Here is a 27,658-nt window from a genome sequence, read left to right on the forward strand (position 1 = left end):
TCTTGCACATCTGTATAGCCACAAATAGCAATGGGAATCTCTGAAAATATAAGCTAAAAGGTCCAGAACTTCCACTTGGCAAAGATTTAAGCCTCAAAACTATTCTTAAATTTGATCACATCCAGTGTTTACCAATTTCCTCCACCTACTGAACAATTTGGCAAAACTACAAATTCCCATTGGCTTCTCAGCCTTCCGTTTTGTTCTCAGAACTGAAAATCATAAATCGGGATACACCCTAGAAACTTAGATGTATTGATGCCATTGGCTTCTCCACATTGTATTTTGTTCTTAGAACTGAACTTAATTGGGATCCTCCCTTGAAACTCACATGTATTAATTGCATTATTTGTCTCCTAGACGACAATTACTTAGCAAGGTAAAAGCAGACTGGCATTCACAAATTTAGGTTTTATAATTGTATGACTTCCTCCCCAAAAAAGTTAACTGGGGCTGCCGGTCAGCTGAAAAATAAATCACTTAGTTAAGCCTGTATTCCTCAATATTCATAAAAACAAAGTCAAGGATAATGAAGACGTGTAAGCAAGCTACGGAAACTTTCTGTGCTCCCGAGTAGGTTATGTTATACCCTTTCCAAGCAACTGCAGAGCAAGGGTTATATAAGGTAGGGAAAGAATACATTTTGAGAATATTAAGTCAACAGATACAATTTTAATTCAGAAGCGAGGACAAAGATGTAGTGAGAGAGAAGAAATCATGTTAGTAGTGTTGCCCGCTTTCTCGTTTGATTTATAGGCCACATTCGCTGCACAGTCACTTCCAATAATAAGCTGATTTTAAAAGGAAAATGAGAGCTATAGTATGTACTACAAAACAAAGTTTCACCAAAAACGATTCTTTAAAAAATAAAAACAAATATCTTATTCTTTTATGATCTACCATGTTGCTTGAAATGCAGAACAACAGCTGAAATAAAGACAATGGAACACTAAGGAGAGAATATGCTATTAAAAGTATAACTCTGACCAGTATAATTCTGACACTGTAGCCTCAACCTGTGGCTGGATGGATAAGCAGCTTCTTTGCAATCAGGAAATAACATGCCCAAAACTTACTTTTATCTCACATAGTATTTTTCGTTGCCTTAAATTATATAGATACATTTATTTGAAAAGTTCATCCTAAATCTAAAATCACATTTATTAACAAGCACTAGCAAAACCAAATGGTCTTGCATTGGTAATCTGCTGCAATTGTAAAAACTCTTTACGCAGGAATAGGCCACAAAAATGAAAAGGAAAAACAACAAAGAAACATGCCGCTGTGTAAGCTTGGCAGCCATATTCTTACACAAAAGCCTTTAAATAAAAAAATACCACTGCACAATTCTTTAATCCAAGACAGGTTTTTCAAAATGGACTGATGAACTTAGTACAGGTATAGAAACCATTTTCCATTTTAAAGCACATAACATGAAAATATTATACTTATTGGTGCAAAGTAAAGGTGTTACTGGACACTAATTATTACACTCCAAAGAATAGTTTAAAAATACAAAAATTACAACAACAAAAAAGTCAACTAAAGAATGAGAAGAAAAACGCTGGCACCGCAATAAACCATCAGCCTTGGCAGCTGAAGTGTATTTCCTGTTAGGCAGATCTGCACACTCAATGAGACACAATGTCACCATTCACACTGAACTAAACCCAGTGGCTGGTGTGGGCTGCACACTGCCCCATACTATATGCTGTGGTGGGTGAAAGCAAAATGTGAAGGACCTGTGAACAGACTAAATGGCCACACCGGAATTCATAGAGTACTAAAAAACATGAAGATTCATCACTTGTTGTGTCATGTCAAAAAGTAATACCTCAATGCAGGAATTAGGGCAGAACAACAATGAAACATAAGGCAATTTTGGAAAATTGTTTGTAACTATGAGGGATTTTCAGCAAAAAACAATCGGGTACTGCAGCTCAATAGTTATGAAGCTATTTCGCATGAATTCACATAGTAATCGTGCCACTGCTTGCATTGTGCATCTTCAAGAAATTAAACATCATTACAGCCTTTACTGAAAAAGAATTTTAAATATGATATTTGGAGACATCTTTTTGCTCCCGTTGGTTTGTTTTGAAAAGGGCTATAGATACAAGAAGCACCTCCCGCTTCTGATTGTAATGGTACAACACCAAGTAAAAAGCAAGCTAAAATACAGCAGTTAAATTCAGGGGTTTTTAGGTGCATTGCTATGTCCATTTATTGGAAAAAAAACATTCTTTAAATATTATTCAGGTGAATACTACTAATGGTGTGCAAAATGTACGTTTTTTAAAACTCCAACTTTGTTAGACTATTAATAAGATGACTTCTAAAAGGGTTATCCAAATACAGATTTGATCTGTAGTAGTTTGAATGATGTTCAGGTTATTAATCTACACATCCGCCCCATAAAAACCGACTGGGAATGGGTAATGTAAGCCCAATGCCCACATCCCTACCTTTATCAACGGCACTCATTAAATAACACACATATATTTGGAAAAGTGATTGATAACCATCAAAGAAGGGAGACATACGCCTGATTTTGCTTGGCAGACAGAGACATGACAAAGTATTTGTTAAATTGTATAAACAAAATGTAATGAAATCTAAAAATGTAAAAAGAAGACCAACAACACTGTGTTGATAAATATGTGCTGAAATATGAAATAAGATTATAATTGAGGTCTGCATAATTTAAACCAGGATTAAAAGCAGACAGAACATTACAGTGGCGAACTGTAAGGGTCAGCGAGGAAAAAAAATGCAAGAGAATGAGGAGTGCTATGTGAAATTGAACTGTTTGACACTAACAAACTAAAACACTTTAAAAAACGTATTTACATTCAGATCCAAAATGAAGAATTCCAGAATTGAGAGAGACAACAAAGTATCATACTGGAGAGGAAAAGATTCTCAGGAAAACGGTATGAAATTAGGTTTTAAAAAAAGGAAACTAATATATGCACATAAGACATGTGGGCTTATGGGGATAAAAAAATGAATGTCTTGAAGGCTTTATCTTCTTAATATTGTATCCTACCTATTAATAAGAGAGGGCATGCTTAATTATCAGTCTTTGATACCTCCTTAATAGTCTTTAACTATCCATTTAACTTATGCTACTGTACAGGGCTTCCATGCACAAGTCGATCCAATACAGAACACTTTAAATAAAAGAAAAATAAATCAGTGTGTCATCGACAAAGTTACCAATGATGTATAGCACAATACGTTTTTAGTTTAAGTTTTGAAAATACATGTTTCAGCTCTTGCTCCAGTTTACAGAAAATAATTGGTCTTTAGGAACAAAGCAATTCAATACCTAAAGACTTTTCATTTTACAGAGAAAGCATTTCAAAGAAAAGAAGAACACTGAATGAGAGCTATAAATAGTGGATTATCAAGGAATCAGAATAAAGGAATATTAACCATGGAAGGCCAGGTCTATATGCAGAAGTTGGTCTAGTCCTTTTACAATGGATTTTTGCAGACAGCCCAAAAGACCCAGTGGATGATAGAGCAGAGTTAAAAGGGTGAGTGGGTAGAAACCGAGATTTTACCAGCCGCTGCTTTTCTAGGAAATGGGAAAGAGGCACTATCCTACCAAAAAAACCATGTCCATACTACATAAAGATGATCATGAAGGAGGTGAACCTAGTGTTCCTTCCTAAGGCTGACCGAAGAAAGGCATGAATCTATATGTGTCCCACAATACACTTAGATATGGAGGAGACGTTAATCATCATATTGCAGAGCATCTTGTCCCAATAATCAAGTGGCCCACGGCTGACTACTGGTCTAGGTGCAGCAGTTGATCCTGCCAAATGTCAAATAGATAAATGGTGTACCAAGCAAAACTTTATAGAACTCAATGCGTATTGTCTGAGGTACATGATGATGCTTTATAAACATATAATAACACTGAAATCAGTGGATGGAATTGAGCCCAACGTACATTGCTTTTTTTCGAGGATATTTAAGCTCATTTTTGGTCTCTCTTTCAAGCAAAACAAAGGAATATGGTGATCATTTTCTTTAAGTTTTGATACAAGTTAAAATAAAACAATTGTGGATCTATTAAATAGAAATTAATTAGCAACTTTTTTTATGGTGTGATTCTTTGTTTGCTCGTAGAAAGAGCACTGGACCAACAATTGAGCTAACATTTCACTTTGTTTTCAGTAACAGGGGTCAGTCCATTACATGTATCAGACTTTTGCTTTTAAGATTTTGAGCGGCTTCTTAGATGTTTGGTGCTTTTTAGTGGCAGTGAATTCATTCAAGCTTCTATGAAAAGACATCTGTGGAAAGTGTTTGGTATTTCTGAACAAGACTGGGTTCACACCACCTCAAGCTACCAAGGCCTAGGGCTTTATCTTAGGTTTTGACATTCTTATAGAAGAAGATAAAGCCCTATATTTTTGTTATTGTGCCTTGCTGTTTTCCAATGTTGTTAGTTATAGAACTAATACCTCAAAGCTTATACAGAGTTTAGTTAAATCACTTATTATGGAAGAGAGTACCATTTTCTGGGATACAGCATTTGTGGCCTCATGACAGCAGACGTCTAAATGCTGACTGGCTTCTCCTTGTTCCTTGCAAGCTACATAATATTCTAAAACGAAGTATGCTAAGTAGCTGGTAAAATGAAGTGCCCAGTTTTACAACAGCAATAGTTACATTTCCGATTATTGGTTCCATCTGAATTGGACTCGAATTCTGCAGAAAAGCAACAAATTCCATTTTGGCCTGAAAAGTTTTCTACAGGTGTTAAACTATGTTGTTGCCATAGTGGGTAGAGCATTTTAAAACTGCCTAATCTATGGATTCAGATCTTATGTGATGCTTGTATTGAGACAAGCCTTATAACAGATTTTGTGAGATGTGGGTGTTCAAATACCTCTGTAATTCTGCTGTTGAGTCTTTTTACTGTTCATGAGGTTTTCTTCACAAAGCTAGGACTGGTGTTCAGTTATTTCTCATTCCCATTCTTCCTATCTTATACCACCAACAGTTTCTTACCTCATAGCACCAGGACTCTGCCCAGGAACAGCTAATAATGGTATAGACCCTTCAATGAGAAATGATTCCAGGATAGCAGACAGTGGCAGTTTTGAGGGCGAAACGATTTTAATCTTTCAGCAGCAACATGTCGACAATCAGCTGATATTCCAGCACCTATCTCATTGCTTTATTAAGGGCCAAGCGTTAATTGGATGAAATACTTCCTATTGAACAGAAATCAGGATTTGCATCTACGGCAGTAACACTGTCCTACCTAAGCCAATATGATGAACTGCTACTCAGATCTCAGACCTATCAACTTTATTCTTTACATCAAACTTTGTCAGGTTGGGTGTCTACTACATGGGTTGGATGTTGTCCTTACCTTTTATATGTAGGTAGACAACGTGCAAATTCTTTTTAACATTAAAAACATAGGCAAGACTGCTGCCAATAGCTCTACTTCTAGGCAAGCTGCGCTATTTAAAAAGTGAGAGCCATTGAAAGCGCAATCCAGCAAGATTCCGCTCAGACAGAATAGTCCACAGAACTGAGGTAGCTGTTTGTAGCCCCAGGCCCTGCAGGGCCCTTGTGCAGTGAGAGCACTGTTGGTTGGAAACCCTTGTATCTAGCAGCTTTATCATTCACCCCCTAAAGTATGAACAGTGAATTCAAGATGTGTTGTTATTACCTAAATACTGACATTCTCAATCACTTCCCAAAGAGTAGTTAGTGGTAGAATCATTCTTTAAATCTCACGACTGGCAAGACCATCTGCCATCAACAGACTTAACCATATCCAAAACACACCAGCTCAGATGCTGTTTTCAATGAAGGATTATATTCTAAGTCAGCCAAAAACAAAAAACTGTAAAGGCTCCCAAGGCAAAAGAGGCTAACTTTAATACCTTAAATTCTATTATTGAGGCATGGGTTTTAAAGGAAGCGTTTGGAAAGTTTACTCTATAGGAGTCACGATTGCCATTTGCAGTACCTAAATTCACTCTAAAAAGGGTGGACGAACTTTTAAAGAACAAAAAGTTAAAACATGGAATTTCTTTGAACTTTGAGAAGTCCTCAGATTACTATTCAGGAAATAACTCTAAATGTGGTTGTTTGCTTCAAAAAGCTTGATACCCCTGGTAAGGAGTGTAATCCTAGATGCCTATTTTCTGCATTGCCAAGAGATCCTGTTATGTGTATGCTGTACTAAACTAATGGCCACACAGGGAACGTCTTCCAAAACTAGAGATGGAATGTTATGACCTTCTCTACAGAAAGGTTTATGGAAGCTCTGCCTGGTGGAGGTAGTTACGGTGAATCAGAAATTCATTGTCTCAAGCACTGGGTGTATCTAACCTCAATGGGGTGTTCAGTTTATCACTTAAGAAATACTGAATAAACAGCTTCAAATTAGGCCTTCTAAATCCATTGTAACAGAGAAGCACCTTGATGCATGTCCCATGTGACCATGGGGTGATGTCCATTATTCACTAAAATTTACTTAATATGGTTACATAGCATCACTGTGCTAACCACTTTAAAAAACTCTGAAACATTTACTAAATAAGACCCACAATTATAAGTCTTTAGACACAAAAGTGTGTGCAGTGCTGTTTCCTGTACTGGAATAACGCTTCCTCGCTGTTAAAAGGTGAATGTATGTCTTTTAAGCCATCTTATATAGAAAAGGTTAGGCACCATTGATTTTAATTGTTTCCTGACGAACAGTTGGTTTCCTTCAGCTTTCACATAAAGGTTTCGAGTGTCCACAATAGAAGACCCTGCAATAGTTTGGAGGATTCTTTGAGTTTAACTACATTGTTGGGAGAAAGGTTTAATACCAAATCGAAGGAAATTTGGATTTAGGACCCCAGAGCCACAAAGATTTGCACATACAAAATTCGATCTTAAACTCCTCAAATTAAGGGCTACCCTGATGGTTGAAAATTTAGTCAACTCTGGCACCCAAGTTTACCGTCTTTGCATTGTTATTAAGTGGTTTGTTAGACATTCATAAAGATTAAGTCGGTTCTGAAGAGTTTTGAGAACAGATCTATTCTATCATGTACCTAGTCTGGAAAATGGAGAACAGACTGTGGACCTGCAGTTGTTCTGAAGGTGTTGGTGAATTTATACTGTACGGTGCCAACTCAAATATCGGACATGGATATCTACAATCTAAAAATATTGTAAAAAAAAGAAATGTTGCACACGGCCCATTCTGGAGGTGCCATAACTGCACAATGGAGTACAGTTTCTTTTTGACCAGGAATCTGGTGTGACACACGGAGACATGGAAAAATATGTTTCCAATCCTCTTTAACATTGCTAATGGTTATGATTTCTTGAAACTACTTAATTTGATGTTCTCCTAGTGCAATTTCATAAGCGTATACGAACCAAAAATGAATTTGCTCACATTGGAAAATAATAACAAGACTATTCCGCACAATCCAAATCTCATGAGGACTTCAACAGGTATTTTTGTACTCAGAGATTCCATCTCATTGTATGGACTTACCCCTTCTGTAAATGCTTCAATATTTAATGACCATTCAGCAACACTTCAAGTGGCCGATTACAAGTGCCCCTATAAACCAGAAGGGGCTGGTAAAAAGGAGAAAATGATCCAAGATACATCTATGGACCATGTGTAATTCATCTAGAGATCTCCAGGTGAGATAAAGGAGAGTAATAAGACATACCAAGGGTAGCCAGACGAGAATTACTGATTTGCACTGTAAATTCTTATTAACCCCTTCAGCGCGGCGCGAATTTTCACGCTGTGCTGAGGGTTCTAAGGTTCTAACGGGCTCATGACGGAACGGTTCCGTCATCAGCACAGCTCACCCGTAGCTGATGACGGAACCGTTCTGTCATCAGCATGGAAGGGGTTAAGAAGGGGAATCTCAGAGTTCCACTTTTAAATCCACTTCTGGACTTACAGATGACACTGGTACCCGGAGGTCCATGGGGAGGAGGTGGTTCCTAATCACCCGGCACCGCGGCACTCATAAGGATGCCCAATGTGGCTTTACGTACGACTTCTCAATTTAGTTCTTCTACACTCTATTTACAGATCTATGGACTAGTGTTGGCTGAGCAGAGCCTTGCTTGGAACATCAATCGTGCTCTTCCCCAACCAACTTCATAATTAAGCAAATAGAACACCTCCCCCACTCTCTCAAAAAGCAGAAAGCAACATTTATTAGCTCCCTAAGACTCGAGAAGCAGCGCTCTTTTATCAAGGCAAACAACAGAACATAATCATTCACTGGCTTACAACTCCTTATTGACTGCCGGCAAATGGCGCGCTGAGAGGGGTCGGTGGATGTCAAAGGGACAATAGTCACAGCAGTCGGACAATAATGGCTGGTTCAACAGAGGGACAACGGGCTCTGTCCATAAGGAGACACAGTCGCGCTGCTCCATTAACCTTCTCATCCCCAAAATAAAGGGCTCTGGTGAAACCCAATAACCAAGGAAACAACACACTGACAAACCAATATTTTGACTCTGTTAGTATGCTTTATTTTGTAATCCTATTTATATGGTCTTAGTGCACTCAAAGAAACTGACAGGGCAGGTGCACAGCTAATTTTAACAATTTGGTAAGTTTCTCAAATTTGTAGGTGCTGCATAAGTGACGTCGAGTGTCCTGCGCTCAAAACATTTTAAGCACAGCAGCATTGTGATCACAATGATAGTGTAGGAAGGCACAGACTGCTAACAGCACATGGTATACAGCGTGGTGAGCTCAGCTACGCAGAGTGTAAATAATGTACTATATGTATCCTGCATGAGGTGGTCATGACGTGTGAATTTGTTGTAGCATAACTAAAGCAGAATAAGGAACGATTATACGGAATTAAGCGTGGTGCATAATCCAGCATTTAAACCTATTTACCTAGAGCAAAACGCACTCTTGAGTCAAACATGGTCCCAGAGATGCATTTTGCGCTTAAAAAGTAGTGCAAAATGCAACAGAAAAGGAACAGCACCAGCCGCTCACACTCTGTTCCTGTGCACTTGGGTAGGCATTTTTGCCACAAATTACTCCACATTACACAAACGGTAAAATTGCGTTAATTTTAGCCATTTCATGTTAGGAGAGTAATGCGAAATGACCTAGATTACTCATGTGCAATTAAAGTTTTGCCCGGCTCTGTGCATACTGTGGCCATAAAAACAGACCAAACACTACAGTACTTTCTTCACGTGGACACTGTTGACATGTAGACGGTCACGTTGCAATATGTGTACCATGCACTTGGTGTATTAAGACTCACAGACTGCACTCTTTATATTACTCTTCTGATCATAGACAGCCAAGCATGGTGACAGGCAGTTGTGAAATATCAGAGAACTTCCCGATATGTGAAAGGTTGCACGACAGCCCATCCTTTCATGCGACAGTGCCTTTCCTTTGGGTGCCTTTCTTTTTAATTTAGTTTTAGACTTCTATTACTGCATCTAACCAGACCTAAAATAGAAAACCAAGAAATTCAAAGATGGAAGAACTGCAACAAAAGCATTGTCGAAGAACAAAAAAGGGCCTTCATAATTAGAGAAGGCAAAAAACATATAGCAACAATTATAGCAACGGTTTTGCTTATATTGTGGGTGAGAGAGAGAGAGAGAGAGAGAGAGAGAGAGAGAGAGAGAGAGAGAGAGAGAGAGAGAGAGAGAGAGAGAGAGAGAGAGAGAGAGAGAGAGAGATATTCTTTTTGAGCCAGTGCATAAAAAATTACTGCAATACCGGACTCAAACTTGATGAACATGAGCCGGAAATATATTGGTGCTTAATTTTTCAAGTGCTTAATTTGTTTTACGTGCTGTTTTAGTTACCCTTTCTGTCGACATTGTTTTTTGTTGTGGCGAATGGTGTGTTTTGATGTTCTTCAATTTTTTCTCGTACCTTTTGACATATTTACTTTCACTGTTGTCAAAACCAATAAGTTCTCTAACATCAGTGGTTGATAACTGCAGTCAACGCATTATGTAGTTGTTTCTTACATGAACAGGGTTGCACTCCCCACAGAGTCGAACCCTGCATCCTCACGGTTGTACCGTGGAGACGTGTACTCCTCACAGAGTCGAACCCTGCATCGTCACTGTGTTGTACCGTAAAGACGGTAGCTTCATATGCTTCCTTGGAGATTGATACTTGGCAAGGCCGCTGCCCAGATGCAATGATAATCCCCAAAAAATATCTCCAACCTTAAAGGCTTGCGTGTATGGCGGGCATTAAGAGCGTACTTATGTAGGATATTAGATGGTTCAAAATACTATTTGATACAGTGTGGTCCCATGATGAGAGCTCCAACTGTATCATTTCTTGTATAACAACTGGACAGGATGAATAGGTCCCAAGGTGGACCTGACAGACCGGCAGTCCATCCAGTATTAACATCTTAGGCCCTGGCTGGAGAGCAGCGGGATAGGACTTGAAACTGAAGGTGAAACTCTTCAGTGGGTTAACCTGAAGCAACCAGTACAAAAGAGTTCTCCCCCAACAGTGTCCCTCCGTCTGCTGTACCTTATCTGCACTTGGAACAGCTCGGGACAGTTACTGTGAACAATCTGGAAGAAATTCTCAAAAGAAGCGAGGATCCGCGTGTTTCGAACACCCAACAGCAATGATTGGCTTCTGTAATGTTGCCCTGTCAGATATAAACCAGAGCTAGACGCACAAGGATGCTGATGCTGGCACATAAGCCAAGATATACTTTACTATGTTATCAATCACATGCCTTGCAAGGCTGGGCAGGAGTCTTTTACAATATGACAATACTAGTCTCCTGTATTGTACATACTCATAGCCCAGGTGTTCCTTGGCACGTGAACACCCCCCAACCTGAATTATGCTACACACACACTTCACTGGAGCAGGCACATGCCCTGTAAGACCCTACAGAAGTAGACAGGAGGACTCCAAACAACTAAGGTTGTGAGTATAGCAGCTGAGAGATTTGGCAAAGCTTTTAAGACCATTATAGCAAGTTCAATTATAGGTTAAAGGATTCCAGGTACTGAATACAGTATAGCACTCAATGGAGAAGTGAGAGACAAGTGACTGGGACTGGAGACTGTGTAATACCTTTAAACCCCACAGGACTGTTTGATGAAGAACAAAAGTAGAAGATATGGCATACACAAACATATACCTTCAATATTAAAGTACCAAAAAGACAAAAGGCCATTGGTCACAAATAGATTTTTAAAACAAGAATATTGAAAAATCTCCCACGTTCAACCTTCAGAAGAGGTATTTTCTCTCTGCCCTCATCGGTGAAAAAGCGGAGGTGAGGGCAGAAGGATAGTCAGGACATACTTTGCAGCAACAAATTAAAATGTAATGAGAACAGGTAAGAAAATCAGGCAGACTCTAAGCAGAGTTTAAGGGGTCAAACCAGTAACTCTAATGAAATACTCCTAAGATGTTTGAAAGTAGAGGGGGACAAGCAAGACTGCACGCACAGTTGGTGATACAGTCAGTCAGTTAGATTTATTTGTTACTTTTCGGTAACATAAAAGTACAGTACCCACTACAAAACTGATTATCAAACCAATTAAAGCACAATTCATATATATATATATATATATATATATATATATATATATATATATATTTACGCTCCGCTTGCACCTTCTCACGGCGCACTTCAAATACGGGTGCCTCCAAAGCGGCGGTGCAGCTGCGTACATATCACGCTCAATTTCCCACCATCCATTCGTACAGGAAAAGGCACTCAAGGGGTTTACTGCAACCAGATGGGTTTATTTTCAAAAATCCAACTTTATCAATGCTTGTTGTTAACAGTGGCATAAGCACATATACATGATTCGATATTCAATATTTGACAATAAGTATGCATAAGTATGCATAACAATTGCTGCCTGTTCCGTTATGGCTCCAACAATCATTGACTTTTATCGTAACCATTATGCCGTGTATCCGCAAAATTTCTACAGTGGGATGGTAAATTCAGCCGTGTATCGGCAACCCCTCTTTATAGAAGAGACGAATCTGCCTGAAAATTTCCTCAAAATGGCCTCGTCGAGCTCTGGTCCTTCCCTGAAAGTTTGGGGGGATGCGTCAAGCCGGGGCCGAGATAAAAGGGGGGTCCCAAAACGCGTTTTCCCCATGTTAATTTCCATAGGGCGGTCGACCTCACTTTTAGCCCGAACGGCTGAATGGATTTACACCAAACTTGGCAAAGTTGTAGGGACTGGTAGCCCGATGTGCCTTTGCTATGTCTCAAGATATGTGCTCCAGTGGATTTTGAGTAATTTAGGTTCAAAAAAATATATATATCTATAAGCGCGCCCCGGTACGCGCTTCGGGGAGCGCTCCGGGGGCGCCACGCGACTTGCGCACAGAAAGCTGATTGGCTCTCGGGTGTCTGTAAACATTCCAAACAGTCCGGAGCGGCCGCCATCTTGTGTCTCGGTAGGATCGAGACACAAGAGGTGGCAAAAACAAAGGGGAAAATGACCATAAGGGGGCAGGGTTAGACCCCCCCTGACCCCCTAGGTTTGATGTGGGGGTCATAAAAGGGCCCCCGGGGAGCGGACCGGGGAGCGTACCATGGGGGAAAAAAGAAAGACAGTTTTTAAAGAATGTAGCATTTTCATATAAATTGGAGGTAGTTCTGAAAAGAACTGTTTTTTTTTTCTTTTTGTTGTTTTGTTTTTTTGTTTTGTTTTTTGGAACATTTTGGGGGGGGGGGGTTTCAGAACAATTTTATATTTTTTTTGTAGTTTTTCTGGGGTGAAACAAAAGACAGGGAATTGCAAACAGCTCAACTGGTGCAAACAAATAGAAACAAATTAAGGTTGCTTGCTGCAGTGATGGTTGTCTGCAGCTCGATTAAGTAAAGTGATGCTCTGCTCACCATATGAGATCGTTTTGTTGCAATATATGCAAACAAATTTAAATTTGGAAAACTTGGTTTGGACATTAGGGACCATCTCCCTAGCCTCTTCAACCGATGGAGTGGGTTGGTTGGAGGTGCTGGAAGTAGAAGGTTGGGGAGGGTTCTTGGTCAGTTGCCTGACTTCTGCTCTTGAATAATTGTTTGGGTGCTTCCTCTGCATGTGCCTTATCATCGTGTGGTTCCCAAACGAATATTTTTTGTTTGGGTTCCCTCTTGACAGTTCTTTGTCACAGATGAGGCAAGTCACCTTTGCTGCATTTACTTTTTTGGCACCCCTTGGCATTTTGAAAAACTCCCAAATAAAATGTTCTTTGGGTTTGTATGGGGGATTGTCCTTAGGCAGATATTGCCTCTCCTCCTGCTCCTCTTCGTCCTTCTCTTCTTCATTACCACCAATGTGGTCTTGTGGTGACACGACGCGCTTACGCTACGCGCCTCGGGGCGCGTCCCGGGGCGCGTCGCGTAAGCGCGTCGAATGCTTCCGGGTGCGTTTACGCCGTGCGTATCACGCGGACGCGGCTACGCAATACGTCACGATCATGTTTTCGTTCGCGACATTGGCGCTAACGGGACGCTTCCCGGTTCGCGCACCGGGGCGCTTCAAGCGAGTACGCTCTCCGGGGCGCTCACCGGGGCGCGCACCGGGAGCGCTCCAAGGCAAAAAAAATGTTTTTTTTAAATAAATAAATTTTTTTAAAAATGGGAAAAATTGTAGGGACTGGTAGCCCGATGTGCCTTTGCTATACTCAAGTGTTTTTTACGAAAATTAACTTTCAAAAAAATATATATTGTGCTACATTGGGCTATATATATGTTAGAGCCCAAATGTAGCCCAAATGTAGCCCAATGTAGCCCAAAGATGGCCTCCAGAGACAAAAGAAAAACAAATGTAGCCCAAATATCAGCCATATGTAGCCCAACTATAGCCCAACGATAGAATGTACCAGAGTGTTCTAAAGTACAACTAGAGTGTTAACAGTATTACTTATAAAGTGAGACTTATAGTTAGGAATTAGCATTTAAAAAACCTATGAAATTCACTGAAAAAAACATAGGTTTCACACCAGTTATAGTTAGGAATTAGCATTTAAAAAACCTATTAAATTCACTGAAAAAAACCATAGGTTTCACACCAGTTATAGTTACCTGGAAATTTTACTCACATAAAACCATTGAAATTCCACGTTATAGTTAGTTGGACTCACTATAACTTGTGCGCCTGCAATGCACTGCTGATGACGTCACATATTACATCACTCATGACATGGTCAGTGACATCACTCATGACATCACTGATGACTCCATCCTTGTGACAGAGTGACAGACCTCCTTTCAGTGTAATGTAACCCTTGAAACACATATTAAAAAATAGAAACTAACATTTACAAAAAAGTGGAGATACCTATACCAGTTACAACAACCAATTCAGTAATTCCACCATTTATATACACATCCACTCATTCACCATTAGTTCTATATAGTCATTCATACATATACTCACTTATCATATGTAGTGAGACACCTTTACATCCGTTAACACACCGACAGTCTTCCAAAAGTTACTCACACACATACTCACACATGCAAATAAACTATTGAACATCTAATTATTTGCATATACAGCTATATACACACTAGCACCTTACTTCTAAGGAAACGTACACATACTTACTCTCTTAAACAATCACTTATAGAAACACATACTTATTTAAACAGGAACTCTTTCAATCTCTCACTCTCACATATACTCACTTATATACATCAATACTCACATATACTAGATTAAAACATATGTAGTTACTCATAAAGACACTAGTGAGACAGTCATTCACTCACTAACACACACATATACACATTCTTCCACCCATACAGTCCTGCACATATGCTGTCTTCAAAACACATACAAACAGTGAGTCAGTCATTGATGCATCTATGTGCTAAGTAACACCCCCACCAAACCATACAGACGCTCATACTGATACTAAAAAAAACATCTAATAACACATATACACACACATGTAGCTACTCACCAACCCAGGCAGCCACTTATACACAAAGTGAAACACTGATACAAACATTTAAATATTTAAAAAATACTCGCTAATATATGTATTCACTAAGATACACTTAATAAGCCAGTTAACCAATCAATTTTTTTTTAAAAAAACATCCATTAAGACACTTAGTTAAACATTTATTCTTCCATCGACCTTTACATATACATATATAAAACATATTTATTTTTCAGAAAGACACACATTCACTGGATGGTGTCATCAGTGATGTCATGAGTGATGTCACTGACCATGTCATGAGTGATGTAATATGTGACGTCATCAGCAGTGCATTGCAGGCGCGCAAGTTATAGGGAGTCCAACTAACTATAACGTGGAATTTCAATGGTTTTATGTCAGTAAAATTTCCAGGTAACTATAACTGGTGTGAAACCTATGGTTTTTTCAGTGAATATACATATATATACACACACACACACAATACATTATATCGGCCAGATTTAATCTTTACAATAAATTTTCTGACATTGTAACACCCGCATACTTTTCCTGATCTTCAAACCTTGCCACAAATAGGAAGATATTGCACAGCATACAAGCGGGTGTGTAATTGTAATAAGAATAAAAGAGCTGGCCTACATTGTCTAAAATTTAGAGTTTTAAAAAAAATCGATAAAATGTATCTCTTCCTTAGTAATACATAAAATTTACAAAAGGAATATAATGTGCAAATTAGTTATAGAGGACATATTATCACACAGGCATAATGGTAGCTCAGACATAGAATGACAATTATCTGGCAAGAACATCATCAACGGAAGCTTATTCACCCTTGGTGACACAAAAAGAGTCCAGCAACTTTGGCTGGTGAGGTCCAAGTGAACTATTACACTACACAGGTCTGATATTTCTCTCAACTTAATTCTATTTATAGAATTAAGGCATACAAATTCTTCCAATGTGATCTCTCATATCCATCCTCCACCACTGGGAACCCAACATTAGCGAGTAAAACAGCTCACGAGTTAAGCGTCCCTATAGAAACTTATCAGAAATTTCACCCATGCCAAGGATGAATTTCCTGTTAATTCTCAAAAGGGATGCTAACACGAACATAACTGCTTGAATAAAAACCATGTCAAATTAATAAACTACATGAAACAAATCGGTTTAAGATGTATTTTTGCTAAGTGCTCAATATAATTTAGTCCCATCCAATTCATCTCAATCTGACATCTCATCCTGTGTTTCTTAGCATCCACCTCCTTCCTATCCAAACTTAAAGAAAAGAGTTTAACTTATTGTGCAATACTATCTTGATGTGGACAAATTAAGAATATTATTTTTCTTTCTAGTTCCTTAACAATAAGGAACAATGACTCAAGGCAGTCTTCCGTTTTTGAGCAGATGGGCGTCATCGTGCCACACTGGCCTATTCATTGAGTGAAACAAAAAAGTGGAGAGTGGATTGCTTGAATGGCTCTCAGCCATGGATAATCACTGCAAGCCACAAAAAAAAAATGTGTGCCCACCATGCCACCTCAGACTTGAACTAGCTATATCAAAACAATCAGCCTTAGACTGTTACAAGAGGAAGAGTACATCCCAAACTGCCATGTAAGGTCCCGTCTCAAACAGAAAACATGCAGTCCAGTTTTAGATTAGGGTTGCTTGCCGACAACGGACTGGAATGCAGTTTGAAGCGATCGCCACTGGTTGAGATTAATTTAAGCATTCCTTCCAGCACCTTGTTGTTTGCTCCAGTTGACACGAAGTGCGACCCGTATACTCAGATGTGGGTCACCTGCTGACTGCTCCATGGGACTCAAGCTGTATTAATGCGGAATCCGATCTGGAGTTGCTTGTGTCCTCATATGGTAGATACCTAAACTGACAATTTGGGTACGAAGGATGCTATTGAAGCAGGACTAAGACTGATTTACATATGACAGGTCTCCGTTTAGTGTGGCACAGTGGGTGAAAAATAATAAAGTGGAATGGAGCCTCGAAATATCACCAGTAGCTGATATTAATTCAGCCATTCTTTTTTATCACATTCTGTTTGATTTTGGCCTAATCAGGCGAAAACAATTGATAGGGATTTTCTAGGAAAGACACAATGTCACCTCACCGGGCCACACCAAATTCTCTATGCAGCAATCACTGACGGGTATTATTGAAAAGATTAAATTAGTTTAAAAAAATCCAATAGTTCAAAGACCACAAAGGTGCCTACTTGAAGAGAAGAGACTAGAAATAACAAGCATTGGTAAATGCAGGACAATATTCTACCTCGAATAGAAATGGAGGAAAAGTGGCAAGCTCAGGAACCATTAAAAAGCCAGGAAAAAGAGGGAGCATAAAAAATGCTTTTAAGTTTACATTAAAAGCAATAGAGTTTGCAAGCACATCGCGAGCGAAACCTAAAAATTAAGGAATAGGCATATGTAATGCCTAATTTCAACCGTTATACGTGCATAGGAAAAATAATATCAATAAACCTCCTACAGTTAAAACCACTATGCTCAAAACATATGCAGACAAAATGAGATATCCTCATTAACGAAGAGAACTGATACAAGGGTTCGTCTTTCACTTTTGTAATTAATCAAATATTGAGCATAAGTATTGTGCAGACAATCACTGAACAGGCCAGAAGCTACGCTATATTAGTAGTTTTCTAGCTGCTTCTGTTGAAATGTATTTAGAAATATACGTCTGCCAATGAAAAAAAATAAAAAAAATGTACTAACTCCAAACTACCCAGAAAATTAAAAATCTGCAGGCCAGTGCTTGTCGTTCTACTTGCTTCCTTTGGAAATTGCAAAAATCTAGGTTAAGAACGTTCATGAGAATCCAGGCAGCTGGAAACCCATCCTGAAGTGGAGGGCGAGGGTGGCACCTGTGAGGCCAGTCAGCACTGGCAACTGGTGACAGATCCGGGCACAGACAGCTAGGCCTACATGAAAGAGACAGGGCCACCGAGACCTTGCCGCTCAAAGGTCGTGGGGAATTTCCACTGCGGTTTATCTACATGCCACAGATACAGGAAAAGGCAACAGAGTGCACGTGTACAACACATACACATGCCACTCGGAGCCTGTTCTCAAGGCTGCGCCGCGACGGCGAGGACTTTGGGGACATAGTCGCATGGGAGAGGTTACACATGTAATACAGCCGTCGCATGTCCGGAAATATCCTGGTGGTGGGAACTGCGGGCTCTGCTCCTCTCTCACTAACGAGGGAAGCGCGTGGCGTCATTCTTGGGAGTCGTGACGTAGCACCGACGCAGTCGTGACGTAGCGCCGACAGAGCTACGCAGCGTTACGTATCCGCACCGTCCACGTTGACTCACCAGTGAGTTTACCATCGCTTGTCACTCGGGAGAGTACCCAGGCGCTAAAATTGTACAAGTGTGTGGAGTTAATATCGCCATACTGTGCAGAAGAAAATACCAAATATAAATCAACAGAACGGGAAGAGCGGTCACTTCTCTAGAGCTATTACACGTATTTGGAATTTGCCACGAAAACGCAAGTGTGATACGCGATGGAGTTCACTCCGAGCGGGAGGACATGATATACGGAGAGCAGTTTTGTGGCACGTGAATCTTTAAAGTGATTAGCATGCAGCTGAGCTGGGATTCCAGAAATCATGGCGTGTTGGGGAGGAGAACTCGTCATTGGAAAGCACCCCAGGGTGTTAACACATTTACATTACATATGCTCCCTTTATGAAGGCCGGGAAATTACTCCACAGAAATAGTTTTTTTTCTTTTAACCTTGTGCAGAAACTAACCAAGTTCATAGGTCGGACTCTTATCCAAAAAGAGCAACCCTTCGTTTTTAAATACCTCCATACAATATTTAACAGTACGGCATTACACTAAACCCCAAAAACATTACAGATCAGAATAAAGCAGCATGACACCACACCCGCAAAAAAATCACAGATCATACTAAAGCAATCACATAGCATGTATTTCAGTATGAACATACATCTACTGTATACATATTTCATAAGTAGTGAAACGCACACTTCTACGTGACAGAAATAACATTTAAATGTAGGAGTAGGCCTCCAATAGCATATATGCAGATGTGCAGAACATAATACCCTATGATTTGAATGTGGGGAGTGGCCACGAGTTGCAAGAAGTAAAACCATGACTAGATCATGATGAAATATCTCAACCGCGCCTCCCTCAGTCAACACAACTATAGTCATAAACAGCATATTGGACAGTGTATCTGTATATAAGGTGAACGCCATGGTATGGTTGTATTTGTTTGTGTTTCAGAAAAATATATTTAACCGACATCAGGATGCCTGGTGTTAAATGTGAGCAGTAAGGTAAAATCACACTGAAGAGGATTCAGGCGTATTAGGAGAGCGGCTCCACATGTCATATTAGTATAACATGCAATCTGTGGGGAAGTACACCATATTTTTTTCTCAGGTCTAATCACTGTACAGTGGTAGCAACGTGCGACTCGACCTTTGCACTGTAGCAATAAATGTGTGTTTATTAGTACAATTGTTCTAAATAACGTGTTATTTGCCAAATTTACTTACATGGCCTTGGCATACTTATTAGTGTATGTGAAGGATTCTTTATTATGGATAAGTACAGATTACCATAACAATTAGACAAAATATACAATTATACACACTAAGGCTGTTTTTGTAAGACACGCAGAGTAACCAATTTCTACATGCCATTAAACATGCAAATAGTTCAAAGCACAATGTATTTATTTTTTCATTATGAGGAGACTATGACTGTCGAATCTGAATGCTACAATAATATTTGTGTTTTAGAGGTTTTCACCTCTTCATCTATTTGGAAAGAAAGCATACGCTGCCTGTATTAACAAGAAAATTGAAGATTAAAAGAAAAATCTACAACACTGAAATTAAGAGTAGCATTTCTTCCACGGTTTCTTGAGCTAGCTCAACGATTATTTGAGGGTTATTTAGTTCTTCAAAAAAGCAAACCAAACCTAACCCCCCAAAAAGTCATGCTGATTTCTGCTTTAACAACACTAGGCAAGGTGATTACTTGAATCGCCACACTAACTTTAGCAATCAGGCACAGACAGTGAGCAGCACAGAACGGCGGTCATTAATGGCTGAAGTGACTGACAACATGGCTTCTGGACACCACACACAGTACTCTGTGCATGAGTAGCAACCGTAGGTAAACACTGGATGTAGACACACGACCGTGGCAGCATCAGGGTCTGAGACGTGTGTGCTTAGAGGGTCCGGAGCAGGCCGGGAGACCAAGGGAGTGGGACCAATGAACCCTAACATCTGCATGGATGACTCCTTGTACCAAAAACACCCCCTGCACCCACGCGGTTATTGCCGTTTTATGACCCTCTCTCAGTCCATCACCACAAAACGGAGACTTCAGCCTGATCCCTAGAACTACCAAGCAAACATATTAGCAGCCAGATGATTTGGAATTGGTGTTTGTTATTATGAAAAGTAGCGATTCTTACCCAGCTAAGTCGAAAAGTTCACTAAATTGCTCACGTGGAAAGCAAAGCTGCCTGCCACGTAGCACTGTGTCGTTTGTGTTACCATAGACTGGATTTTATTCTAACGGGTGTTGCATTCTAGACCTTGTAGTTGTACACACTGCATTGGAAGGATGCGCACAATTATCCCAGTCTGCACCATACTGTTGGCTAAGCTGACTAGACTGGTTTAAGGTGTCGCGCATGGCATGGTCCACCCAAAATGTGTGCAGAGAGTAGAAAAAAGCCAACAAACAACACGTTCACCCCCTCAAAAGAGGTCAGCCTTTCTTTAAAAGGGTGGGCATGTATGGTGCTGTTTCCTTCTTGCTGGGGACACAATATGAGACACGTCCTAAAACGAGATTGTGGATAGAAACTGTTCTTGCACTCAGATACCCAAGGACCCATCCACGTTAATTATCCTTTTTGTATTGGACGGTAATAATAACTGAACCCTTCCTCTGTCACCCGTGCACTACAGCTAATCACCTTGAAACAACCATGCAAATCGCACATGCTACCCTGTCAAACACACAGCAAGTCCACTACTTAGACTAGAAAACAAAATATTGGCGGATACCTCCGTTTGGGGATTATTGGATGAAAGCGAACATAATTCCAAATCGATTGTTGACATCCTCAAATATGTCCAACTTCTGTGGTCCGACTGCTCTCTTACTTAAAAAGTAGTTTTTTGCCAAGTGCGTACCCGCTGCCACAGATAAATCCAAACATACTTTAAATCACATCTGGGCAGAAATACACACCCCTCACACCAGTGTGTAGCATTAAGACACTTAAAATAATTATGTACTTGGTACTATGAGTCGACTACTCGTGTTTGCTGCACACATTATCCAAAACATTGTTTCAATTGGTACCCAACCCACCCACTTTTAAACGCCTTTTTCCGCTGTTACGCCGCCCCACCCACTTAATTTATTGGTGGTACTGGCGGAAGGGTGGCTGTCACCATTTCACACACGCTGCTGTGAGAGTCACACATTCTCCAAAACATCAGTTGGTATTGGGCGTAGGGCGCCGGTACTAAAGACCAGGGAGGTGCTGTCAGGCTTTTTCCTCTCAAAATGAGGACTTTGCTCATATTAAATAAACCGTTGGTTGTTTGCATCATCACGTTAAAATGTAAAGAAATTAAACGAGGCACCATTATATTTCAAACATTAAGGTCACCCCGCCTCCTGTACGTGCAGTTGTCAGGCAGTCCAATTATACACAGCATTTCCTTGTCAGTAGGTGAAGTGACAGAATATCTTCTTTTGGCAATGCACCGGCAGACATAAACCGAAACATACTTTCGAATACAGTTGCAGAAGCCCCCCACACTTGCGCCGCTGCATCACGAGCTCTGCTGTCAGTCTGTCCACTCCCTTTAAAAATATTATTTCCTTCTGGTTGGTAAATGGAGAGAAGGGGGCGGGGGCTGTGATGTTGTTTTTATTGCATACGTTCTTCTGACATTTAAGATCTTTAATGTTAAGGTTGACACGCCTCGTACCGATAAACACACTCTTAAGGATGCAAAAACAGTGAGGCTGAAAATACAAATAAACACGCACCCTCCCCCCATCAGCCATCCTCCTCCCCAGGGCCCAGTGTTCACTCACCAGATGCTGCTGAGCCGGACCCCCCGATCCAGGCCCCTCGAGGCCCCTCGTCGGTGGTGCTGCTCCCCTTCTTGTCCCCTCGTTGCCCCCCCCGCGTCACAGCCTTACTCCCCCCTGCGCTGACATCCCTTCCGCCTCCAAGCTCCAGAGGTAACTATTGCAGCCTCTGGAAAAGGTACAACGTAACCAGCCAGCGCAGCCTACACTGCTGCGCGATGGACGGGTACATTAACCAACCAGAGCAGCGGATCACAGAAGGCGGGTGCACTCTTGGTCGCTTCGCCTCCTTGCGCTTTGACAAGCGAGACAGCCGGCCAATCACAGCGGAGGACGACACTTCTGCTTCCAGGCTTGTGTGCGGCGTGTTACTGTGGATCACTCCGCCTCGGCCTGTCAGCTCCTTGGATTATGGTGCAAGTAGAACGAACAGCTCTGGGTTTAAAGCTGTAGAGACACCGAAAAACGTAAACATCATAAAAACGTGCGATTTACCTCTTCCAGGTGGCAAGACTGGTTGGCTCGGTCTGTTTACTTACTCTATTATCCTCATAATATTTTTTATTATCGTTGCCGATGTGAATACTGTCATTGTTAATAATTTGTTCTATTTTCATAACATGTTAAGAACAATCACCATAACTTGTGGTGAGAGTTGTATCCAGCGCTAATCCAAGAATTTGCTGCGCACCTGTACTTCGACCTAACGCTCTTCTATAATAAACACTCTCCTCTTCCTCAGTCCATAGGGGGTTGGCTGCACGGACAGCTTGACCACAGATCTTCTCAAACGCTTCATCATCGCCCAATCCCCCGGCGGCATCCCTCTGATCTGTGTTCTAAAACATTACATATAATTAAGACCAGGGGCGTGGATGTCAATGGTGCAGCAGGTGCAGTGGCACCGGGGCCCAGTGACGGAGGGGGCCCAAGGAACCCTGATTGTTCCTTTCATTTATCTACCTAACCCAAAAAGCTGGGGCCCATTTCTTTACGTGCACTAGGGCCCATGTCAGCATTGCTATACAACATACTGTAACGCTCTTTCAAGTGGATAAAAAGAACATTTTTGGATGTGATACAAAATAAAAAAGTAAATAAGAATATTCATTTGGGTGATGCATAGATAGGTATAAGGGTATTTACAAACATAACATTCACACAGTGGACAACTACACGGAATGTCTCTGAACGCATTGAAAGCAATATCCTACAGCCAGAAGATAAAAGAAAATAGACAGCAACAATTAAGAAAAATATTAGAACAGAAAAGTCTTGAGTTTTATTAAAAAAAAAACATTATTTACACCTCCTGCCTCTGTGAATCCAGAAAAGCGTTCCTTTTCAGTAATGCTAAGTAAAAAAACACCCCTCATCTCCATGGCGAGAAGATGGTTGAGAGAACTCAGCACAGTATGTGATGGAAGCAGTTTTTTCCAGACAAATACGAGCAAATTCATTGTTATTATTAACAGTAATGGCAGTAGCATCATTATTCCTTTGTTTAGCTACTGAACGAATGAATACTTTTTTTTAAATAGCGCCTTAATGGAAAGTATTGCAGCACAATAGACCCCACGGCTTTAGCACACTGAATTTAGTGAGAGAGATAAAAAAACAAGCATTGGCCTAGCCAATAGGTCTTGCTTTTGGGACCTTATAAGTATTTTGTAAAGCAGCACAATATCCTTGGATGCAACAATATCAACTGTTGCATGGCTAAACACATATAAGGTCCCAAAGGCGAGACCTATTCGCTATGCCAATGCTTGTTTCCATTCGGTGCCCGTCCAGGTTTATCGTTTGGAAAATCTGGTAACCCCAACTCCTATGCACACTGGGCAGTCAACGGTTTTTCCTCATTCTTAGACCGGCTATGGAATTTTTCTTGTTCGTTCTTACAGCAGGTATTACAGCACTGACAAGTCATCACAAATCCATTCAACAAACGTTTGTGTTGATGTTGGAAGCACGTATAGATAAGAGGCCAGGGTTTATTATGAAGTTCGCCTTGTTAGGGTATATAAGAAAGAACATGCTAAGGGAGGCAGGTATACTAGGGATAAAATGTGTTTGCAGGCTACATTTACAACATTATAACGTTCACTTTTAGTTTCTAAATGTGCTCAGTGTGAGACTATGATTTAAGTCAGATGATGGGCCTCCAGCCAAAATTGAATTTTGAACGTAGGCAGAAACCATTATATTATAAATTCTGGTACATCAACTGTAAAGTACAACTCCTGACCCCACCAACATACCTGTGCTGCTTGACAGAGTTTACTGAAACGAGCAAAGGCGCCTGAACTCAGGTAGAAAATTGAGATAGTTTCATACTACTAAAGTAAACACAACAGTAAAGTTGAGTGTATGAAGCCAAACACCGGCGGGTAAAGAGGGTGAAGCCGAGGCGCACTTACCTTAGGTATTGGCGACTCGGCCCCAGACAGCGACCTGTACTGTGTAGATTTCGGGCTCTGCTTGGAATGGACACGTAGTTGTCGAGACACTTCCTTTTCTATCAGGCGTAGTACGCTGACACCTCACTAAAGCAAAGACCCCGCCACTCTTGTTCCGGTCTTGCTTGTGTGGACGCAAGTACGTAAACGCCACAAATACCAATGAAATTACTTCATGCGGTAGCGTGTACTTCAGGCAGTAGTCTTATAGGCAGACATATCAGAGTCAAGCAAAACGTCATTGGAGGATGGTGGTAGGTGTTTTATCCTTATTGAAAGACATTTTCGCTGACGATGTGAACCTCCTATAGCGTTACAATAAACATGTACAGGTCTAACATTACTGGAGTACCTCACTTAAACAAGCGTGCGCTGATGCTGACGAGGAGGGAGTGGGAGGAGGGGAAGTGGCTGCGGGCACAGTGGTGGAGCCACAGTTGTAAAAGGCAGGGAGAGGGTGAGACTGAGAAAGGAGAACAAGCGCGCGCTGAAGCTGACGAGGAGGGAGTGGGTGGGGGGGGGGGGGGGGTAGGGTAGGGTAGGGGATTCACACGTTGTAGAAAGCCAAATGGCAGCTGGGCACGTTGCACGCGCTTGTGCGTGTAACAGCAAGCTGGTAGCTGGCAAGGTAGCGCTTTTAAAAAGCAGCTACTAAATGTCTCGCCAGGATAGTGCATGTGCTATCTCAGGCAAGACCTAAAAAACACCAGAAATACTCCTATGTGCTTTCTATAATGTTCTGAGCTTAATGGCTCATGATGCAAGTTCCATGTTTTTGGTCAAAGCAAAGAAAATCAAAGTTCTCTTAAGTTTTCAAATTAAATATGAGTAGAGTTAATAGGTTTACATTCTTGAAAATCTGAATAATTGAGACAATGAAGATTCTTGTTTAATGGGGGCCTGTTAATTGGAGACCGACAACTGATTATCCGATCCTCTACAGTGCTTAATTTGTAAAACAATAAGTGCCAGGACCCAGGTCAAGAGGCCATTGCCCTTGCCAGCACTGCCAGTGATAGTACCAACACAACTACTAACCATCATACATCTTCAAGTGTGACATTTTAGACTATTCCAGGCCCCTACAGCTATAGGAATAGCATGGACTGCAGGTATAATTAATTTTTAATGAGCCAATAAACAACTGTTATTTTGTTGATCTCTAAATAAGACAAACAGCACCACCATGTGGCAGCATGTCATAAGTTCTGGTGTTGACAGTTAAGTCCCGGTGCTGAGCACTGGAAACCACAGGATCAAATTAAGCCCGCAATCCTCAGCACTAAGGGAAGGAACGCCCCTACTTTTTACTTAAACATGAACATCAGGACTGAGTTAGGGTTGGGGGAGGATGACATACCCTCACCACAAAAAATAAAGGTCCGCTCGGTTTAGAGGGAGCGGAGCTTTAAGGATGCTGATGACAGAGCCTACGCCAGCTGTGTTGCCTACATACTCCTCCGATGGCCCAATGGAATATGAGGTAAACACATTACACCATCTGCCCCGTTTAGAGCGGACGGCATTCTGGTATTTTTTTGCTGTCCATCACTACTCAGTAAAATCTGGTGGTGAGGAGCAGTAAAAAAAAAAGAAAATAATAATTACCTAAACATCATGTGTGAAAACTCCCTTTTTGTCCTAAAAAAACTTCTGCTTTTGGAGTTTATTTTTGAAAAATTAAAACATTTGGCAAATTTTAATTGGCAGCCGTCATGTTTGACAGAGCCCTCCATCAAACTTTTACAACATTGACAGAATCTGCCATCATAACAGTTCCTGCCAATGTTAAAAGATTTTTGTGAGGCTGGCGGGCAGAGGTCCTGCAGGAAGGCAGAGGCAATGTCCTCTGTCATTCGACTGAGTGCGCGCCAAACACTAAAATAGTCTGATAATTCAACACTGAAATGGTCCGCTAATTCTTAATGTGTTGCTGTAATTTTAGAGCACATTCAAAGTGGTACTTAGTGTTTTAATGAGCAGCAGCAAATTACTACACATATTTATTTAATTTCAAACAAAAGGTAGTTTCTGAGTTTACAAATTTTTGCAAAAGACAGGTCCTTTCCGCCCAACCACACATATTCGTATGCCAAATGCTCATATGCTTCTCAGCCCTTACTAATATTACCCGTAACCTCGGTCTTGTTGTGTTGCATTGGGAGGCACTCTTTGTCACAGCAGATTACGGTTCCCAATTGTGGACACACCTACTAATTAATGATTATTCACTATGAAGATCAAAGCATAATGGGTGAGATACTTGCATACATCTCAGCCATAGGCAATTACTCTGGGTGGCATTCATTTGATAGCTATCCCAGAGACTAGCGACATGGGCCAACCACATGCATTCTCGCTTTACCATAGGTCGAAAGGAACAGAACCACACCAAAATGCTAGGGAGCATCCTCTTCTCATGAGGAAATAAACATGACTAAAAGCACTTTGACAGTGTTGGGCCGCCTCCATGAGGCACAGTTGAAGGCCTAATGCACAGCAAGCTAAGGGTCCCTGGTGCACCCATTTCTGTTCATGTTTCTCAGAAGAATAGAGGACAGATAGATGAAACAAAAACATAAATTGAATGCTTAAATTGTTCCCAATCTGCCCCTCCAGCACTGGAAAGAAACAAAGGCCAACCTCATATAATTTTTTGCTTTTTAGGTCTGGACAGGGGCGGCTCCTCCTTTATGGCGGGGGAGCATCGCCCCATTGAAAAATAAAATGATAATAAAACCATTTTAATATAATTTTATTTTTTATTACTGCCAGCCAAGGTTAGGGAGGAGGCTCGGCCGAGTACAGAGGTCATGGATCATATTTTCCAGAGTTTGACATCAGTGATTTGCTGAAATGGTCTAAGTGTCCAAGATACTATATGGCTGTATGGTGTGAGAAGCGCTGCATAGAGATGAGGGCATTGGGCATCAGGGTGGAGATAGTGAGGCTGAATGATGTGTGGCTGTTAAGTTAGTGTTTCAGGACTGACTTGAAATGAAAAGCATAATGGGGTCAAGCAGGACAAAGAGGTCTTTCCTTTTCTGTTTTTTCCTGTTGCTGTTAATTGCGGCT

At 40.8% G+C, this 27,658-nt stretch overlaps 1 protein-coding gene across 4 annotated transcripts in view; it reads right to left on the reverse strand.

Annotated features, from left to right (window-relative positions):
* The window catches only part of MEF2D (myocyte enhancer factor 2D), a 456,242-nt gene extending 433,920 nt beyond the window's left edge, over nt 1-22,322 (reverse strand). For 2 of the 4 annotated variants that reach the window (XM_086947640.1, XM_086947638.1), the window contains exon 1: nt 22,128-22,266. The gene's annotated coding sequence lies outside the window, so the exon portion shown is untranslated. Of the gene's footprint in view, nt 1-22,127 lie in introns of all 4 variants that reach the window. The other 2 variants (XM_086947641.1, XM_086947639.1) reach the window with 2 other exon arrangements.
* Nucleotides 22,323-27,658: the final 5,336 nt, after the last annotated feature.

The sequence above is a fragment of the Lissotriton vulgaris genome, chromosome 12 (assembly GCF_964263255.1).
Source record: "Lissotriton vulgaris chromosome 12, aLisVul1.2, whole genome shotgun sequence".
NCBI classification, from domain to species: Eukaryota; Metazoa; Chordata; class Amphibia; order Caudata; family Salamandridae; genus Lissotriton; species Lissotriton vulgaris.